The sequence below is a fragment of the Lepisosteus platostomus genome, chromosome 7 (assembly GCF_059453375.1).
Source record: "Lepisosteus platostomus isolate fLepPlt1 chromosome 7, fLepPlt1.hap1, whole genome shotgun sequence".
Classification (NCBI taxonomy): domain Eukaryota; kingdom Metazoa; phylum Chordata; class Actinopteri; order Semionotiformes; family Lepisosteidae; genus Lepisosteus; species Lepisosteus platostomus.
Genome location: NC_142617.1, coordinates 31,325,126 through 31,340,634, shown reverse-complemented (window position 1 = coordinate 31,340,634; position 15,509 = coordinate 31,325,126). Strand labels below are relative to the sequence as shown.

Below are 15,509 nucleotides of genomic sequence, written 5' to 3'. Positions count from 1 at the left end.
AAATGGCTTTCTTCTTGCCACTCTTCCATAAAGGCCAGATTTGTGCAGTGTAAGACTGATTGTTGTCCTATGGACAGACTCTCCCACCTCAGCTGTAGTTCTCTGCAGTTCATCCAGAGTGATCATGGGCCTCTTGGCTGCATCTCTGATCAGTCTTCTCCTTGTCTGAGCTGAAAGTTTAGAGGGACGGCCAGGTCTTGGTAGATTTGCAGTGGTCTGATACTCCTTCCATTTCAAGATGATCGCTTGCACAGTGCTCCTTGGGATGTTTGAAGCTTGGGAAATCTTTTTGTATCCAAATCCGGCTTTAAACTTCTCCACAACAGTATTACGGACCTGCCTGGTGTGTTCCTTGGTCTTCATGATGCTCTCTGCGCTTTCAACAGAACCTTGAGACTATCACAGAGCAGGTGCATTTATACAGAGACTTGATTACACACAGATGAATTCTATTTATCACCATCAGTCATTTAGGACAACATTGGATCATTCAGAGATTCTCGCTGAACTTCTGGAGTGAGTTTGCTGCACTGAAAGTAAAGGGGCCGAATAATTTTGCACGCCCCACTTTTCATTTTTTTATTAGTTAAAAAAGTTTCAAAAATCCAATAGATTTCGTTCCACTTCACAATTGTGTTCCACTTGTTGGTGATTCTTCACATAAAATAAAAAAAATATATCTTTATGTTTGAAGCCTGAAATGTGGCAAAAGGTTGAAAAGTTCAAGGGGGCTGAATACTTTCGCAAGGCACTGTATATCCTCAGGCCTAGATTAACATGTACAGTGAGGAGGTGTACTGTATGATTGTTTTGTAGAATGATGGATGCCAGTACAGTAGCAGATCTGTCTGGTATTACTTTGGGAACTACTTCAGAAGAGTTGACCTCCGGAATCTCTTCTCTCTGTCACATGTTCTAGGTAGATTTAAATTCCATACCATACTTGGGGAAACAGACTGCTTATCCATCCACAGTCCTTTACCTTGAAAGGGCAGGCTTTCCCAGAGTTTCTTTGAATGCTAGTGTTTTCACAGACTTAAAGTCTGTCTTGAATTTACTGTGTAGTGTCCAACCAGAGTGTTCCAGCATACACATTCCTTTCAGCGCTACTTAATCTGTGCCTTATCGGTGTATATGATTGTTATATATGATCTGAGGTTTTTCCACATCCACATTCATGTGTAGTCTTTCAAGCAAAAAAAAAAAGAATACGAATAGAAAACATTGAAAAGTCCAATAATATTTAAATACAAAACTAGAGAACATATAAAACTGGGTACATTACTGTACATCCTTTCATAATAACAATACTCTAAATATGTAAAAGACGCATGTCCAATTTTACAGAGCGTGTGCAATCCCATTGAAATGCTGTAGAGCACTGAAATAGATACGGCTCACTCAGGATCCTGGCAGAAGAACAGATATAGAGAGAGGGTCAGAAATAAACAGTGGATTATAGAGTGATTTGAAGATGATGGAATAGCCCTTTAGGCCATGGCAGATGCTTAATGTCCTTGATACCACCAAGATTATGTCATCGGGTCTTGTTTACAATGCAAACATCAGTCTTCTCTGTTCAGCTGTTCTTATTGAGTCCCAGATCTCAGTCTGTAAAATTTTACAGGGTCAGACAATGGTAACCTCTGAGCTGATGCTCTGTTTGATTAAATTGTGCATGACAATTAAATTAAAACAAACCACGCACATTTCCTGCTTTGAACAGTTTATTTGAAATGTAAAAACTAGACTTTACCTGTGTATTGTGTATTTAGCTGTGCACAATGATTCTGAAGAATTTTTCAGGGCTTCATGTTGCATGACTCTCAACATCTAATTCAGAAATGTCTTATCCTACAAAATGAACTGGAATGCTCACAAGAACATACAAAGGTTACAAACAAGAAGTAATTCAGTCTTCTGTCAACATTAACTCATCTATTCAGTGGTAAAAAAACAAATTTAGCTTCTTTTCCTTTTATCTATTGAACACCCAGGCATCAAGCCCTGGGGTAGTAATTTTTGCTTGGTGATGGGGTGAACATTTTGACTTGATCTGAGGTACAGTACATATGGCTGTCCTCATTTATATGTGTGCCTTCCACATTTATTTACAAAACTCTCTGCCTTCTACTCAAGATCTTCACTTGCCTATTTAGAAATCACATCCTGATCAATGTAATTAAACAATTATACCAAAGGAAGGTCAGTATAAATCATTCTAGTAGCAATATACTGTAGTGCCTGCAAATGAAGGTCAGCATTAATCATTTTAGTGGTTACACGAGAAAAGTGGTTAGACAAGAAAAATGAATACCAAATGCAGACCTTAATGAATGCCTGCCATTAAGGAAAAACATTTAGGAATCTCTAGTTTTTAACAATTGTGAAAGACATCTTGAACACATCTTGGACAACTCCCTCATCCAATAATTACAATTCAGGTTGTTTGAGCCTAACTGTTTGCAGATGTGAAAAACTGTATGTGATGTAATTTGTTCCATTTTACATGAAAATAAATGAACTGGCAGGTGAAATTTGGCATTATTTCTAAACCAGCGTTTAAGGAATTGCATAGCCATACGTACAGTACTGCTCTACTTTATAAAAGGAAACACAATAATAATGGTACAGTATGAGCTACAGAATGGATCTGCAAAAGTTTTTTATAGCTAAATTCACAGATGTAGTGTGCATGTAAAGGCAAAATGATATACATTTTAGCATATAGTGTATGTGATTCATTAAATTATTTTCACTAGAATTGGTTGAGATGCAGCAAGCTTAACTCACAAATCATCGGTGTGAAGAGAAGTGGTTGTTCACTTAAAGTCAAGCTGCAATGATGTGAATGAACCAGGATCTTTGTGTTTGATGGAGAGTCAGCTGGAAACAGCAGGAGTCAATCTTTGAAAAAATCAGAGCTCACGGATCAATGCGGCACAGCCATGCGGATGAAGCTTCAGGCTGATAATTATTCTTGACAAGGAACCCAGACAGTTCCTGCATAGCCACAGCAGCCTACATTTGCCTCAGAGGTGCAAATATAAATTTCCCAGAGTTTTGCACAAGTTTGAGGGGCTTAATTTGGGATTGGAACCAAGTACATTTAAGAACCGTTTTACTTATTTTTCACAGCTGATAAGATTAAGACATCAAAACCCACTTCCTGGCTTGCTTCCTTCCTTTTTGCCAGGCTTTTTTCCCCATTCTTTTAACGCTAATCAACACAAGAATTTCACGAGACACACTACCAGCATCAAACACTTATAACAATGCTTAAATGTCAGAGGTGCAATTTTCCAATTTTCCCAGATGATTGAATTAGTTATTCAGTCATCTGGGGGAAGGAAAATTGGCCCTAGGTGTGAGTGTTTATGTTTCTATGTCTGTGTGATTCCTGAGATGGACATGGTATATCCTGCTTTCTGCCCATTGCTTCCCAGGATTGACTCCCGCTCCCCCACCACCCTACATTGGATAAGATGGTCAGAAAATGGACGGATGGATAGACTGTGATCTTGTAATACTACTGTACATTTGACACTTTTGTGACTGTGACTCTTCCAAGTACTCTTTTAAAGTGCTGTTAACTGAAGTGCTATACTCAAATGTTATTCACACTCCATCTCCTAGCCCATCAAACTAGCTTTGTGGGCCTTATTCAGCTCAGTCTGTATTTTGTATCATCACTTCTTCTGCCAGATACATTCATCTTTCAACTCTCTAAAGGGTTTTTGTGATACAGATGAACTCTGCATGTTTTCTGCACTGGCTTGCAAAATTCACAGAGTGGTTGTAAACTTCAGTATCTGTAAAAAGAGCAAGTATTCCGTGAAGCACTCCAGATACTGTATGTGCTCTTATTCACATATCAGTCAAGCGAACATATATAAATGCACTTTAGAGGAAACAGTCTCAGTGACCTTCTTTAGAACATAAAATGAACAAGTGAAGGCTATTCAGTGCTTGTAGCCTGTTTGGTAGTTAGTAGTTAATTAATCCAAGGATTTAATCCAGACTTTTCTTGAAATAAGCCAACATACTGGTTTAAACAGCATACTGTAACTGTGTAGTTTGTTCCATACTCTCACAACCATTCGTGTGAAAAAATGCCTCTTGTTCTTGCTTTTTAATGGACTATGGACTTAGCCATGTAGTTTCTATTTGTGCCCTCTGGTTCATACTTCACTGTACATTCTGGAGAAACCTTTGCCAATGCAAATGAGGTGTTAGTGGGGCCAGCAGGGGGTGGTCACCCTACGGTCCATGTGGGTTCTAATGTCCCAGTATAGTGACTGGGACACTATACTGTAAACAGGCACTATCCTTCGGATGAGACGTAAAACTGAGGTCCTGACTCTCTGTGGTCATTAAAAATCCCAGGGCATTTCTCGAAAAAGAGTAGGGGTGTAACCCCGGCGTCCAGGTCAAATTTCCCATTGGCCCTTACCAATCATGGCCTCCTAATAATCCCCATCTATGAATTGGCTTCATTACTCTACTCTCCTCCCCACTGATAGCTGATGTGTGGTGAGCGTTCTGGCGCACATTGGCTGCCGTCGCATCATCCAGGTGGATGCTGCACATTGGTGGTGGTGGAGGGGAGTCCCCATTACCCCATTAAGTGCTTTGAGTGTAGTGTCCAGAAAAGCGCTATATAAGTGTAAGCTTTTATTATTATAATTATTATTATTATTATATTTTTAATTTCAGTCTTAAATCTCAAAATTCCCTGGTATCAGGTCTGCTCATAGTTTTCTCCTGTTTAAGACTATAGAGACTCAGTTCCTTCAGACTGTTCTTTATGGGACACTCTCTTAAGCTTTGGAATGAATTTCGTAAGTACCCTCTTGTTCACTTTTTCCCATTTTTTATTTATAGTCTATCTGTAAACCTGCACTAAATACATTTAGAAGAGAAATGGTCTGTTGTTGATGTTGATGGTTTAAAAATTTAATCATGTTATACATTTCACATCTTATGTCTGACTTGGGATGTTCTAATGTTAAAAGGAGCACATTCCAAGTCGTTGAATGAATTTTAAATTAAACAATTTAAAGAAAGAGAAAACTATATGCCAGGGATGTATTTATAACTTTCCATTTGGAAAAGAATATGAGTAGTGGTCTTCACAAATACATTTATGCAGTATATCAGACCAGTCAAAAATTTTCTTGATGTTTGAACCAGAAATATTCTTAACTACAGAACCATCTACCCTAAGTATAAATAGTGCAAAACCTAGCAATGGTACCAAATCCTGGTGAGACCTTTGCTTTAAAAAAATGTGTAGCATGGCAATACAGATGGGAATTTACACAGATATCAGAATGCCTGAGACAAGAAAGATTTTTCCTCAAGTGTAAATGCATTGTTTAAAAATTCCTGTCACTTAAAAAAAATAAAATCACTTCTTCCCAAGAAATGCAGACACTTGCATTAGTGATGATAAGGTGAATACAGATGTTTCCTTTTATAAATGGAAAAGTTCAGATTAACCGAGCTACATCTGCAGTTCTAGATTAATTCCTATTCATACAAGTATAAATTCCAGAGCACCAGTTTCTTTAGAAATTGCTACATCACATGTCTATGGCATTAATGTCTACACAACAGTTTTTCTCTGTTATTAAAGCAATGGAAAAAAAAACACATGAAGAAAACAAAACATGATTTGCATGAGCATTTAGTTAAAGATCTCAGTGAATATTATTTAAGGAAGGGATAAATATTAATTTTCATATTTTAGAAAAGAAAAACAATAAGAACCATTTTTTGTATGACTTGAGTTTCTGCTTCTTTTTACCATTAGTGTACTGTTGATAATTACCATTGCTCTTGATTTTGAAGATCCCGGTAGATAACTGATGGTGAAAGTGAGTGTTTCTCGGCAGACAGCTCTATATAAGGCAATGCTCTGGCCCTAACACAGCCTTTGTGTTTGACTACACCATTTCAACTCAGGGTGCTGCAGCCTGGGGGTTGGCGAGGGTTTCAGTGCTCATAAGGGACTGGAATATTACAATGCCTCCTATTATTTTCTTTCATTTTTTATAACCTTCAGCCCCCACAGATTCAAGCAATTCCAATAGTCTATTTCTTGCACACAGCAGCTTGATTTTCTGTGTCATACTTACAAGTCAGCTTCTTTGGACATGGAACTTTTGAAATAATGTTTGAAATATAAAGACATTATTTATTCTACATACCCTTTCTCACCAGAAAATATTATGAAAACCATGTTTTGCAAGCTTCTTCTGTCATACTGTCTGTGAGTTTTGCATGGCAGAACTGTATACTGGCATACTGGCATGGCATACTACTGTGGAAGAATTGTACCTTATCGATTGCCAAGAGTAGAGGGCTTATCATGCTCCTTTAAAATAAAATCACCAGCATTTATTGTCTAGAAAGGTCCTAAATATTCTCACTAATAAAAAGTTCTGTGAACTAACTTTTCATATCTTCCAGTTGTAACTTTTTAGCAGATGGATCTTTCCTCAGAATTGAAAAGGAATTTAATTCATTTTGATATTATAAATAAACTAATATCTAGCTTATTAATGGGCTGTAATAATTGACCTAAAGAAATTATAATAATATCATATTTAATGTTATATTAGATATCATTATATTGAATAGTATTATAATATAAATATTAATAATTAGATCAAAAGTAATCTAAAGACATCTATAGTATTTCTCTCCAATCTTTAAATATTGCAATAACGGTGGATAGCACCTCTAATTAACAGCTTGACAGCTGCCAACACGTTTAAGAACCAAAAACTATTAAAAGGATTATATTAATCATATTACCAGGTCACGTAAGGGTTTGAGGGTTCAACTAGGACAAAAAACAACCGTTTGTTTATCATATGCCTTGTAATAATAGGAGTGCTCAGTAAATTATGTATTTGACATACTGTATTTGAATTTCTAAAAGTAATAGAACCTGACACTGAAGAAAAAAAAAAAATATTAGACAAAATTGTCTTTCATCTTTCACTAATAAATTGGCAAGTCATCTGATCTCCACCATTCTTTTTAAATGTAATTTGATAAAGGTTGTAATATGTGATTGCCAAATCCTTTTACAAAAGAACATTAATCTTGACTTCACTGGTTGTTTAGGCACTTTGTAGGTCTTTGCAACATGTTAACAGTCAAGTGAACAGTGAACTAAAAGAAGGAACTCAGAAGTAACAGGACATAAATTTACAGTAAATCCCAGTCCCAACGCAACAACAATTAGTTGCACATTTGCAACAGATCATACAGCTCTTCATTAAAGCCTTCTCATGACAAAGCATCATGGGTACATAGAACTGCTTAGCAGGGCATGATCCGTCTTAGCCTTCAATGTTAACCACAGACCTCTGAAGCAGCAGTTTCAGTCTCCTACATCTGTCTGTGGACATATAAGGCATTGTCCTTCCCCCCTTCATTCCTATCAACAGAGCTTGAGAGCACAGCAAAACCCCTGGCAGCCCTCCAGAATCAGCAGCCAACGCTGGAATGGGGTTCAGCTCAGCAGGCAGAGAGAGACACTGGGAGGAGCTTGCGTGTTTTTGTGTAAGTTTGTTGTAGAGCAATGTACAAAGAGCATTAAGACCTGAGAAAAAAATCAAACTTCATCTTCTCCCATGTGTCTAAATGTGTGTGTGTCATGGGGGGTAACATGGGAGGGACCTGGTGCTTGCTTGTCTGGGGCTGGGGGTGGCTGAAATACCTTCAAGACTAGAAAAACTGGCTCCTCTCTTTCCTATTTGAGTTCTACAGCACTGGCTTGAGTAGTCGTGTGTGAGAAAAGACAGCGAGAGAAAGGAAGAGGGAGAGAAAGCAGTTTTGTTTTCATTTTTGTTTAATGACCACTGCAGTCACAGTTCATTTGGGAAGACAGCTTCTTAGACCTGCTGTGTGAACTCCGCTGCCCTCTCTGCCACTGAAGTCTCTTCTTTGGTTTTTGGATGTTCCTGGATGCACTGTTCATCTGAAGAACACACTAAAAGCCTGAAGAAAGCTTTACCCAGCTTGAGCTGTTATGGGATTCCATGTAGTTTTAGTCTAAAATTTTGGATTTAACCCTGTTGCTTTGAAGGACAGTAGAGCAATGTCATCCCTTTACTCACGGACAAAGGAACTGTCCCGAACCAGAAAGTCACAGTCGGACTCCCCACCATCTTCACCCTCCCCTACCGCCAAGAGTTTCAGAGTAAGACACCTTTTTGTTTTCCTGATATAAGAAATCAATATTAATGCAAGTCATTTGCAGGTGATCAGTCAAAGGATTCTGCCCTAATGTAACATTTGATCAATGTTTTGTGAACGCCAATGTTATTAACAAAAGTTAAGTGAACAAAAATAATTATTTTCCTTATATACATTCTTTCTTGATCATTTTGAACCTTTATGCTTTTTCAGTTACAGAAAAAGAGGACCAATTTTTGTTTCAGTCTGATTTAAAAATCATCCTACTATATAATATTTCATATTATATGACCTAGTATCATGCAATAAACCTACCGTTATGAATGCTAAGAAAAACATAAAGATTTGTCATTTTGAAGGTGTGGTTGATTTTAGTTGTGTTTAGTCAATTATGGTCTTAATCTGTGCAACATAACGTGTTACAATCAGTTTGCAAAACTATCTATCTTCTTTAATCAGTTCACACTCATACAAAGTCAAATGTATTTTTCATGGCAGTCAATATTTATTTTCTAGGATAGCAGCACAGCACAAAACATAAGCATAAACAATCCCCTAAATGTAAAACAAATGTTGCATGACTCCTGTTTCTAAAAAAAAAATAATCTATAAATGATTATTAGATCTAGCAATTAATTTTGTTTAGAATGGTGTGAATTAAATAGGGGGAAGTACCATGCTCACTGTCATTTCTTGTACTACAGTAATAGTACAAAGCTACATTGTAACAGCAGGAGCTGATCTCATTAGAGAGACATTTAAACCAACTTTCCATTTATACATTTTGCCTGACTACTTATAGTAAGCACTGCCTGGAATATCTGGAGGCTTTTAGTGTAACAGTCATCAAGACTATAACGATAACATTCCAATAGATTACGAGGCCTATGTTACAGTAAATAGTTATCTGAAATACTGTACATTCAAGGCAAATCTGGCATCTTTATTGTATTTTCACAATTAACCAGGCATTTCCCAGACATCACTGAGTTGATCCTCACTGGATTCTTAGTAGTACTGTATTTCTCTCCCATCTTTGAATACTGCAGCAACAGTTGACAACACCTCTAATTTTGCAACATGTTTTATATGGTCATTTCTTGACACCAGCTAGTTGCAAAACTATGGTCTTGGCTTTAGACTAATAATGCTGTGACTGCTAGTATGTATTATTTTAATCAAGTTCTTTGGTATTTATTACTGATGAGTCTTTACCTACATACAGTATTTTTCACAGCTCAATGAAGGCATTGCACTTTCCGCTTGTGTCTGCTTCACTATTTGTTTATTCTCGCTATTTATATTTTTACCTTTTTTTCAAGTTTTACTTTATTTAAATGATTGTTTGTATTTACATTATGCATCTATGTATGAAAACGTATGAAAACTACGTTTTGAATGTGGAATATTTAAATTTTCAGTGCCACAATTTTAATTTCAGTGCCAATTTTGGCATTTTTGAATTTTTCTTTTTATGAAGTTTCCAAAATTATCAATTCTCAAAACTGCAAGTATACAAGAAAAAGTGTGTATTAGAACTACAGAATTATTGATGGATAAAAAAAACAGAAAGTGGAAAGTAGGGGTAAATGCTCAAATGGAGGTGATGTAATTAGTGGATGGTGTGTGGGTTTGAATTAGGATCACTGCTTTTCCTAATTTTATATTAAAGATCTACATTTTGTAATTAATAACAAAAACAATTAGTAAACTAGTCATGTTATCAGATGATACCAAAATAGGAGAATTGGCAAACACCATACAAGCTGCAGAAGAAATTAAAAAAATGAGATGGAATTCAGGCTTTGTTATTTTTTAACACTCTCCCCATTTAATTAAACTGCATAGTGTTACATACAAGTAGTGAAAGCAAACTATACTAAACATAAAGTGAAATGCATGCAATTAACTATGCATGTATATTTTCAGAAATATATGTAGATTTTAGATACTGCTGAAATGACTGACTGTAATGCACTTGAGTGAATTTGACTATTGCATACTGCATATGAATAAGAATGACCCCACCCTTAGGTAAGGTTGCTACAGGGATTAGAGCATATAAAAATATGGACAGTCACTTTGAGGTGCAAAAGGCTTTGTTGCAGTTTATATACAGTAGGCCTTTCACATAAAGCTTTAGAGAGATGCCCCCATTCTCTATTATTGGTAAACCTTAGCAGTCACCCCCTGCTGTTTCCTAAAAACAACACTATCACTAAAAATCATGTAAGCACTTTGTATACTCTAATCACTTATTTACACCCATTTCAAATGTGCAAACTACCTCTCAACAATAACATAGTAATTAAGAATAAAGGCCTTTGAATGTCTTTAATGACAGGTTGGTTAGTCCCAGCCTAGAGTGATACTATTTGTTGTGCACAAAAGACCAGGTGATGTGGAGATCCAATTTTGTTGGCAAGGGTAGGAGTGTCTTGTCACTACAGAACTTCACGTACACTAATGGATGACAACATGAGAGCTACAGTGATCAAGATCTATCCTGACAAACTGTAACATTTCATCAGAACAATGCATGATGTTAAGCATCCATTGTGGTGGACTCTCTAGCAAGATTAGAATGAGAGTTATGCTATGGATGCCACATTTATTGCTCCTTTTGTTTTTATATGAAAAAGTTGTGGTAAGAACTTGAAAGCACAGCCATGTATTAGTTTGTCCTGAGATAAGTGGAGTGCTCTCATAATACTGTAGGTGTACTTTTATGACCAACATGTTATTTTGCTGGTGATTTTATGTAACAGCAGATTTTCTTTGCTTTCTCCATCACAAGAAGGGGTTTCTCACCTAAAGTGTCAATTTCTTTCACCAGTAATACAAAAACAATTGACCCATGTCTATTGTCTATTGTCCAAGTCTATTACCTCAAAACAAAATGTGACAAAACAACACATTTGCTTTCTGTGCAGATGCTCTAGAAATAACTGCACTTCATACACTGAGGTACAAAAATACAAAATCTAGTGCTACAGTATTTTGGGCTAGTGAACCAATTTCAACTTCGTCCTATGTGTGCCTTTATTGTCTACTGGCTCATCTACTCTTTGCATCTTCATGTTATCATTCACGATTTAGGGTAGTAATGGAAAAATTGAAACAGTACAATGAACCCTAAAATCTCTTTGAACTTGAGGTGGAGAAGGGCGATGAAATACCACAAAACCTAATAGTTGAAAAGTTAAAACAATAACCAGTTCCAGGCTGCCCATTACGTTTGACATTAACTATCACTCACGTCAAACTTAATATAATGATATCATATACAGTATACAGTACCTTACTGCAAGTTCAGACACTGTTTGAACACATTAGTATATCTAGAGAGTGAAGATCTCTTAACTCCACATTATAATTCCTAAGATACATATGTTATAAAGTGGTATAATGTACCATGTATACAGTATTTTGGGTGATTGTCTAGCCCAGGACTGGACACCGATCCATTGCAGGGCACACACAGACATACTGTATACTGTATGCACACTCTCAAACCAGGGCCAATTTTCCCAGACCAGAAGCTGAGTAACCTATTAGTTACTGTATGTTTTTGGACTGTGGGAGGAAACTTGAGCTCCCAGGGGAAAGCCATGCAAATGTGAAGGAACATTCAGTACAAACTCCATGCAGACTTCATATAGAAATATTTTTTTCTATATAAGCAGACACAATATTTTTGTAAACTTAGAAATTAATTTTATTTCTGCAATAATTAGTTATATCGTCAATACTGATAAGTGATCGAGTTCCAGAGGCAACCAAACTCCACTGATAAGATGGTATTCCCTGGAGCATCTTTATTTCCTTTCTTTCTCCTCACTTCAACCTTTCCATCACTTAGGTATAAGTAAGTATATCTTGGCTTCCTCTGTCCATAAAATGTTGTACTATAGTAATGGCTCATTATTGTACTTCAAGCAAATTCTGAAGAGTGGAGGAGGTAATGTCATGTCCTGCCAGTTCTCTAGAACGAGCTTACTGTTCTTACCACAGAAGGCAAGGTTCAGAGAAGTTTTAGTGAAAGTGATCTGGAGTTCAAGAATGACGCTGTCGTGTGTAAATAAGAGTTTCAGGGACAGGAAGAGGAAACAGGATCAAGTCTCCTGTGAAGCAAATGTATTGTCATTTTTTGTAAAACCCGAAGAAAGGAGATCTTGGCAAGTTCCTGTGAGCTACTGTATACTGTGGGTTCCCAGTTCAGGAATATATTGCTTAGAACATTTTTAATCTGAGTGTGGTTTGAAGGGCACACTTGTGGTTGCCAGATGCTGTAGTATATAATCAAGATGGATATTTTACAAACCACAGTTGACACAGCCAAAACAGATTGTACATTCAGACTGTTATTTTTTTCTTCTTCAGAGATTGAGTAAAAACCGAAAGACACAGGGCTAATGCAGGATTGCATATTAATAATCCAGCACAAATTCCTAGGTTCATTGAAGTTTATTCGTAAAATGATCACACCACATGCCTTTTATATGATACACTAAAAAAGAAATATATGAATTCTACATCTGCTGATCATTATTATTACCATAAACAGCGCAGCACTGCAGGCAGAAATAACTCAAACTGTCAGTACCAGAGTAATTAATTCCTTCTGACTTTACGGTGATTCAGATTTAGGTAAATGTCTTGAAATTCCTTTCACAGTGTAATTTCAAAACTGGTATTAGTATTAGCAATTTCACCTTTATTTAAATGTGCAATGAACTTTGGGACACTTTCACTTAGGGTTTTAATCAGCTTATTTGAACAAAGAATGCATGAGGAATTATTTTCTTATTACATAAAGAAACAAAAATGACTATTCATTATCTTAGTAAGAAAAGCAGTCTAGAAAATGCATGATCCACTCTCTTTCCAACTTGCTCAATTAAAATGCCCAGTCCTGTACAATCACTCCAGTGATTTTGAACAACTTGCTTTTATGCCCAGTCTTACTCTACAAGAATATCACTCCAGAAAATGTAATTCTCTTAATCACATTTTTATTCAAGCTGACTGTGATTGACTGGGTTTCTGCTTGAATGGTTGAACCCCTCCATTCGACATAAAATAAAATAAATGTTGTTATTTCCATAACACTCTTCAAATCTGAAAATTGACATTTCCAATCCAAATCTTTCTAATTCCTTTGAATGTACTTGCTATATAAATCTTTCTAATTTCTTTAAATGTACTTGTTAAATAAATATCTGAATAATGCAACATACCTTTTTGGACAAGGAAATGTTATATTAATTATATTAAGTACTTTTCAGCTATTCACTTGTTATTCCCACATAATGGATGGATGGATGTTTGTCCATTATGCCTTCTGGCATGACGTAACATTAGTTTTTTACAGGACAGGTGTTACGTATTCCGCACAAATATCTGACCAATTTCACATTCCTACGTGCACTGTGTTTAACAAACGCTCACACTGCAACTAATTTACGTATCACCATTCACTCCCATCACTATTTCAGTTCCCCTTTTTCCTCACTTCCTTGCTCACTATTGCGGATTCTCCTCGAGCTCAATAGTGCATGTGTCTAATTGGTATCAGACCTTCTTGCTTGTCCCCTCGTTTACAATTTAGTCTTGTGTTTCGGGTTGTTACTCTCTTGCTGTCTCAAGTGTTATCAGACCTTCTTGCTTGTTTCCTGGATTACGTTTTAGTCTAGTGATTTGGATTGGAATTCTCTCTCTCTCCTGAGTCCTGCACAGGATCCATACTCCCTTTCCTGCTTCCTGTTACAACAGGGTTGTCAGCCTTGTGCCCAACCTCCAACATGGAGGACCTGGCACCCAATGTGGGACATGAACCCACTACTCTGAGATTAAGAGTATAATGCTCTACTGACAGAGCTCGGCAGTGTCAAGGGAGCCAGACCTGACTTCCGTAAAGTGCGTTGTTTAGGACCCTATGCGGATGGTATAATTCGGAAGTGACTGGAAAATGACAATGGAAAACACAGCTGGAACAGGTGGGGATGACAGGCAGGGGGGTGACGGCAGTGATCCGGTGGTCGGGGGGCGTGGCAAAGGCGAACGAGTCCAAGGGGAGTCCAATTGGGGGAAAAAACAGGGTGCAGTCCAAAATCCAATACCAGGAGATCCAAAGCCAAAGACGAACACAGGAAACAGGAAACCAGGAACACAGAAGATAAAACCATAATGGAGCCAGGAGCTCCGAGCCCCGGACTCAGATGGTCAGGACACCGTTCTGAAGCCTATGCAGTATTATGATACAATAATACAACAATACTATACATACAATACTGTCAGTACAGTCATTGAGAAGTGCATTTAAAAGAAAAAAAATGATTATACAGAGTTGTTCAAAGTACAAAAAATACAAAAAGAGACCTGAAAGTACAGTACACAAAAAGTTGTATTACACATTATAAATATATATTATAAATATATTGCACAAATCTCTAGCATACAGTGTATTGAATAAAAAAAACAGTTTTAAATAGGAAGAAAAAAAAACTGATGTAAGCAGTTTTATGTTTAGTCCAAAAACAGGTCAGTGCTGACCCTGCCAGACACACAGTGGACAAGTTGTACAGTCTTATGGCAGAAGGCAAGAATGACCTTCTGTAGCAATCCCTGTTGCAACGTGCTTGGAACAGCCTATTGCTAAACATGCTCTTCATTCTCAAAAGCATGTCATAGAGGGGATGGGAGACGCTGTCCATGATGGCTATTAATTTTCACAGTATTGTCCTCTCAGCCACTACCTCCAATGGTCCAGGTCAGACCCAATGACAGAACTTGGTCTTTTGATGAGCTTGTTCAGCCTGTTAGCATCCCCTGCTCTACTCCCAGAGCCCCAGCACACCACTGTGTTGAAAATGGCACACACTAGAACTGACTGATAGAACATATGGAGCATCTTACTACACACATTGAAGGACCTGAGCCTCCTAGAGAAGTAAAGTCGGTTATGTATGTCAGTTAAGTAAAGTATGAGTCTAATATCTCCATGTCACTCCCGTAAATGCAGACCGGAAAAGGTTGGACACTCTTCCTCCTGAAATCTATCATCAGCTCCTTCGTCTTTGCCATATTCAATTGCAGGTGGTTCTCCCCACACCACTCTACAAAGCTACTGACCACTCCACTGTACTCTTCCTCCTGCCCACCCTTGATACATCCCACACAATTGCAGAATTGTCTGAGAACTTCTTCAGGTGGCACAACTTCGAGTTGTTTTTAAAGTCTGAAGTATAGAGGGTGAAGAGGAACGGAGAAAGAATTTGTCCCCTGAGGAGCCC

At 37.3% G+C, this 15,509-nt stretch overlaps 1 protein-coding gene across 6 annotated transcripts in view; it reads left to right on the top strand.

Annotated features, from left to right (window-relative positions):
- Window positions 1–15,509, top strand: part of ppp1r12b (protein phosphatase 1, regulatory subunit 12B) — a 61,665-nt gene that overhangs the window by 12,222 nt on the left and 33,934 nt on the right. The gene's annotated exons all lie outside the window — the stretch shown is intronic.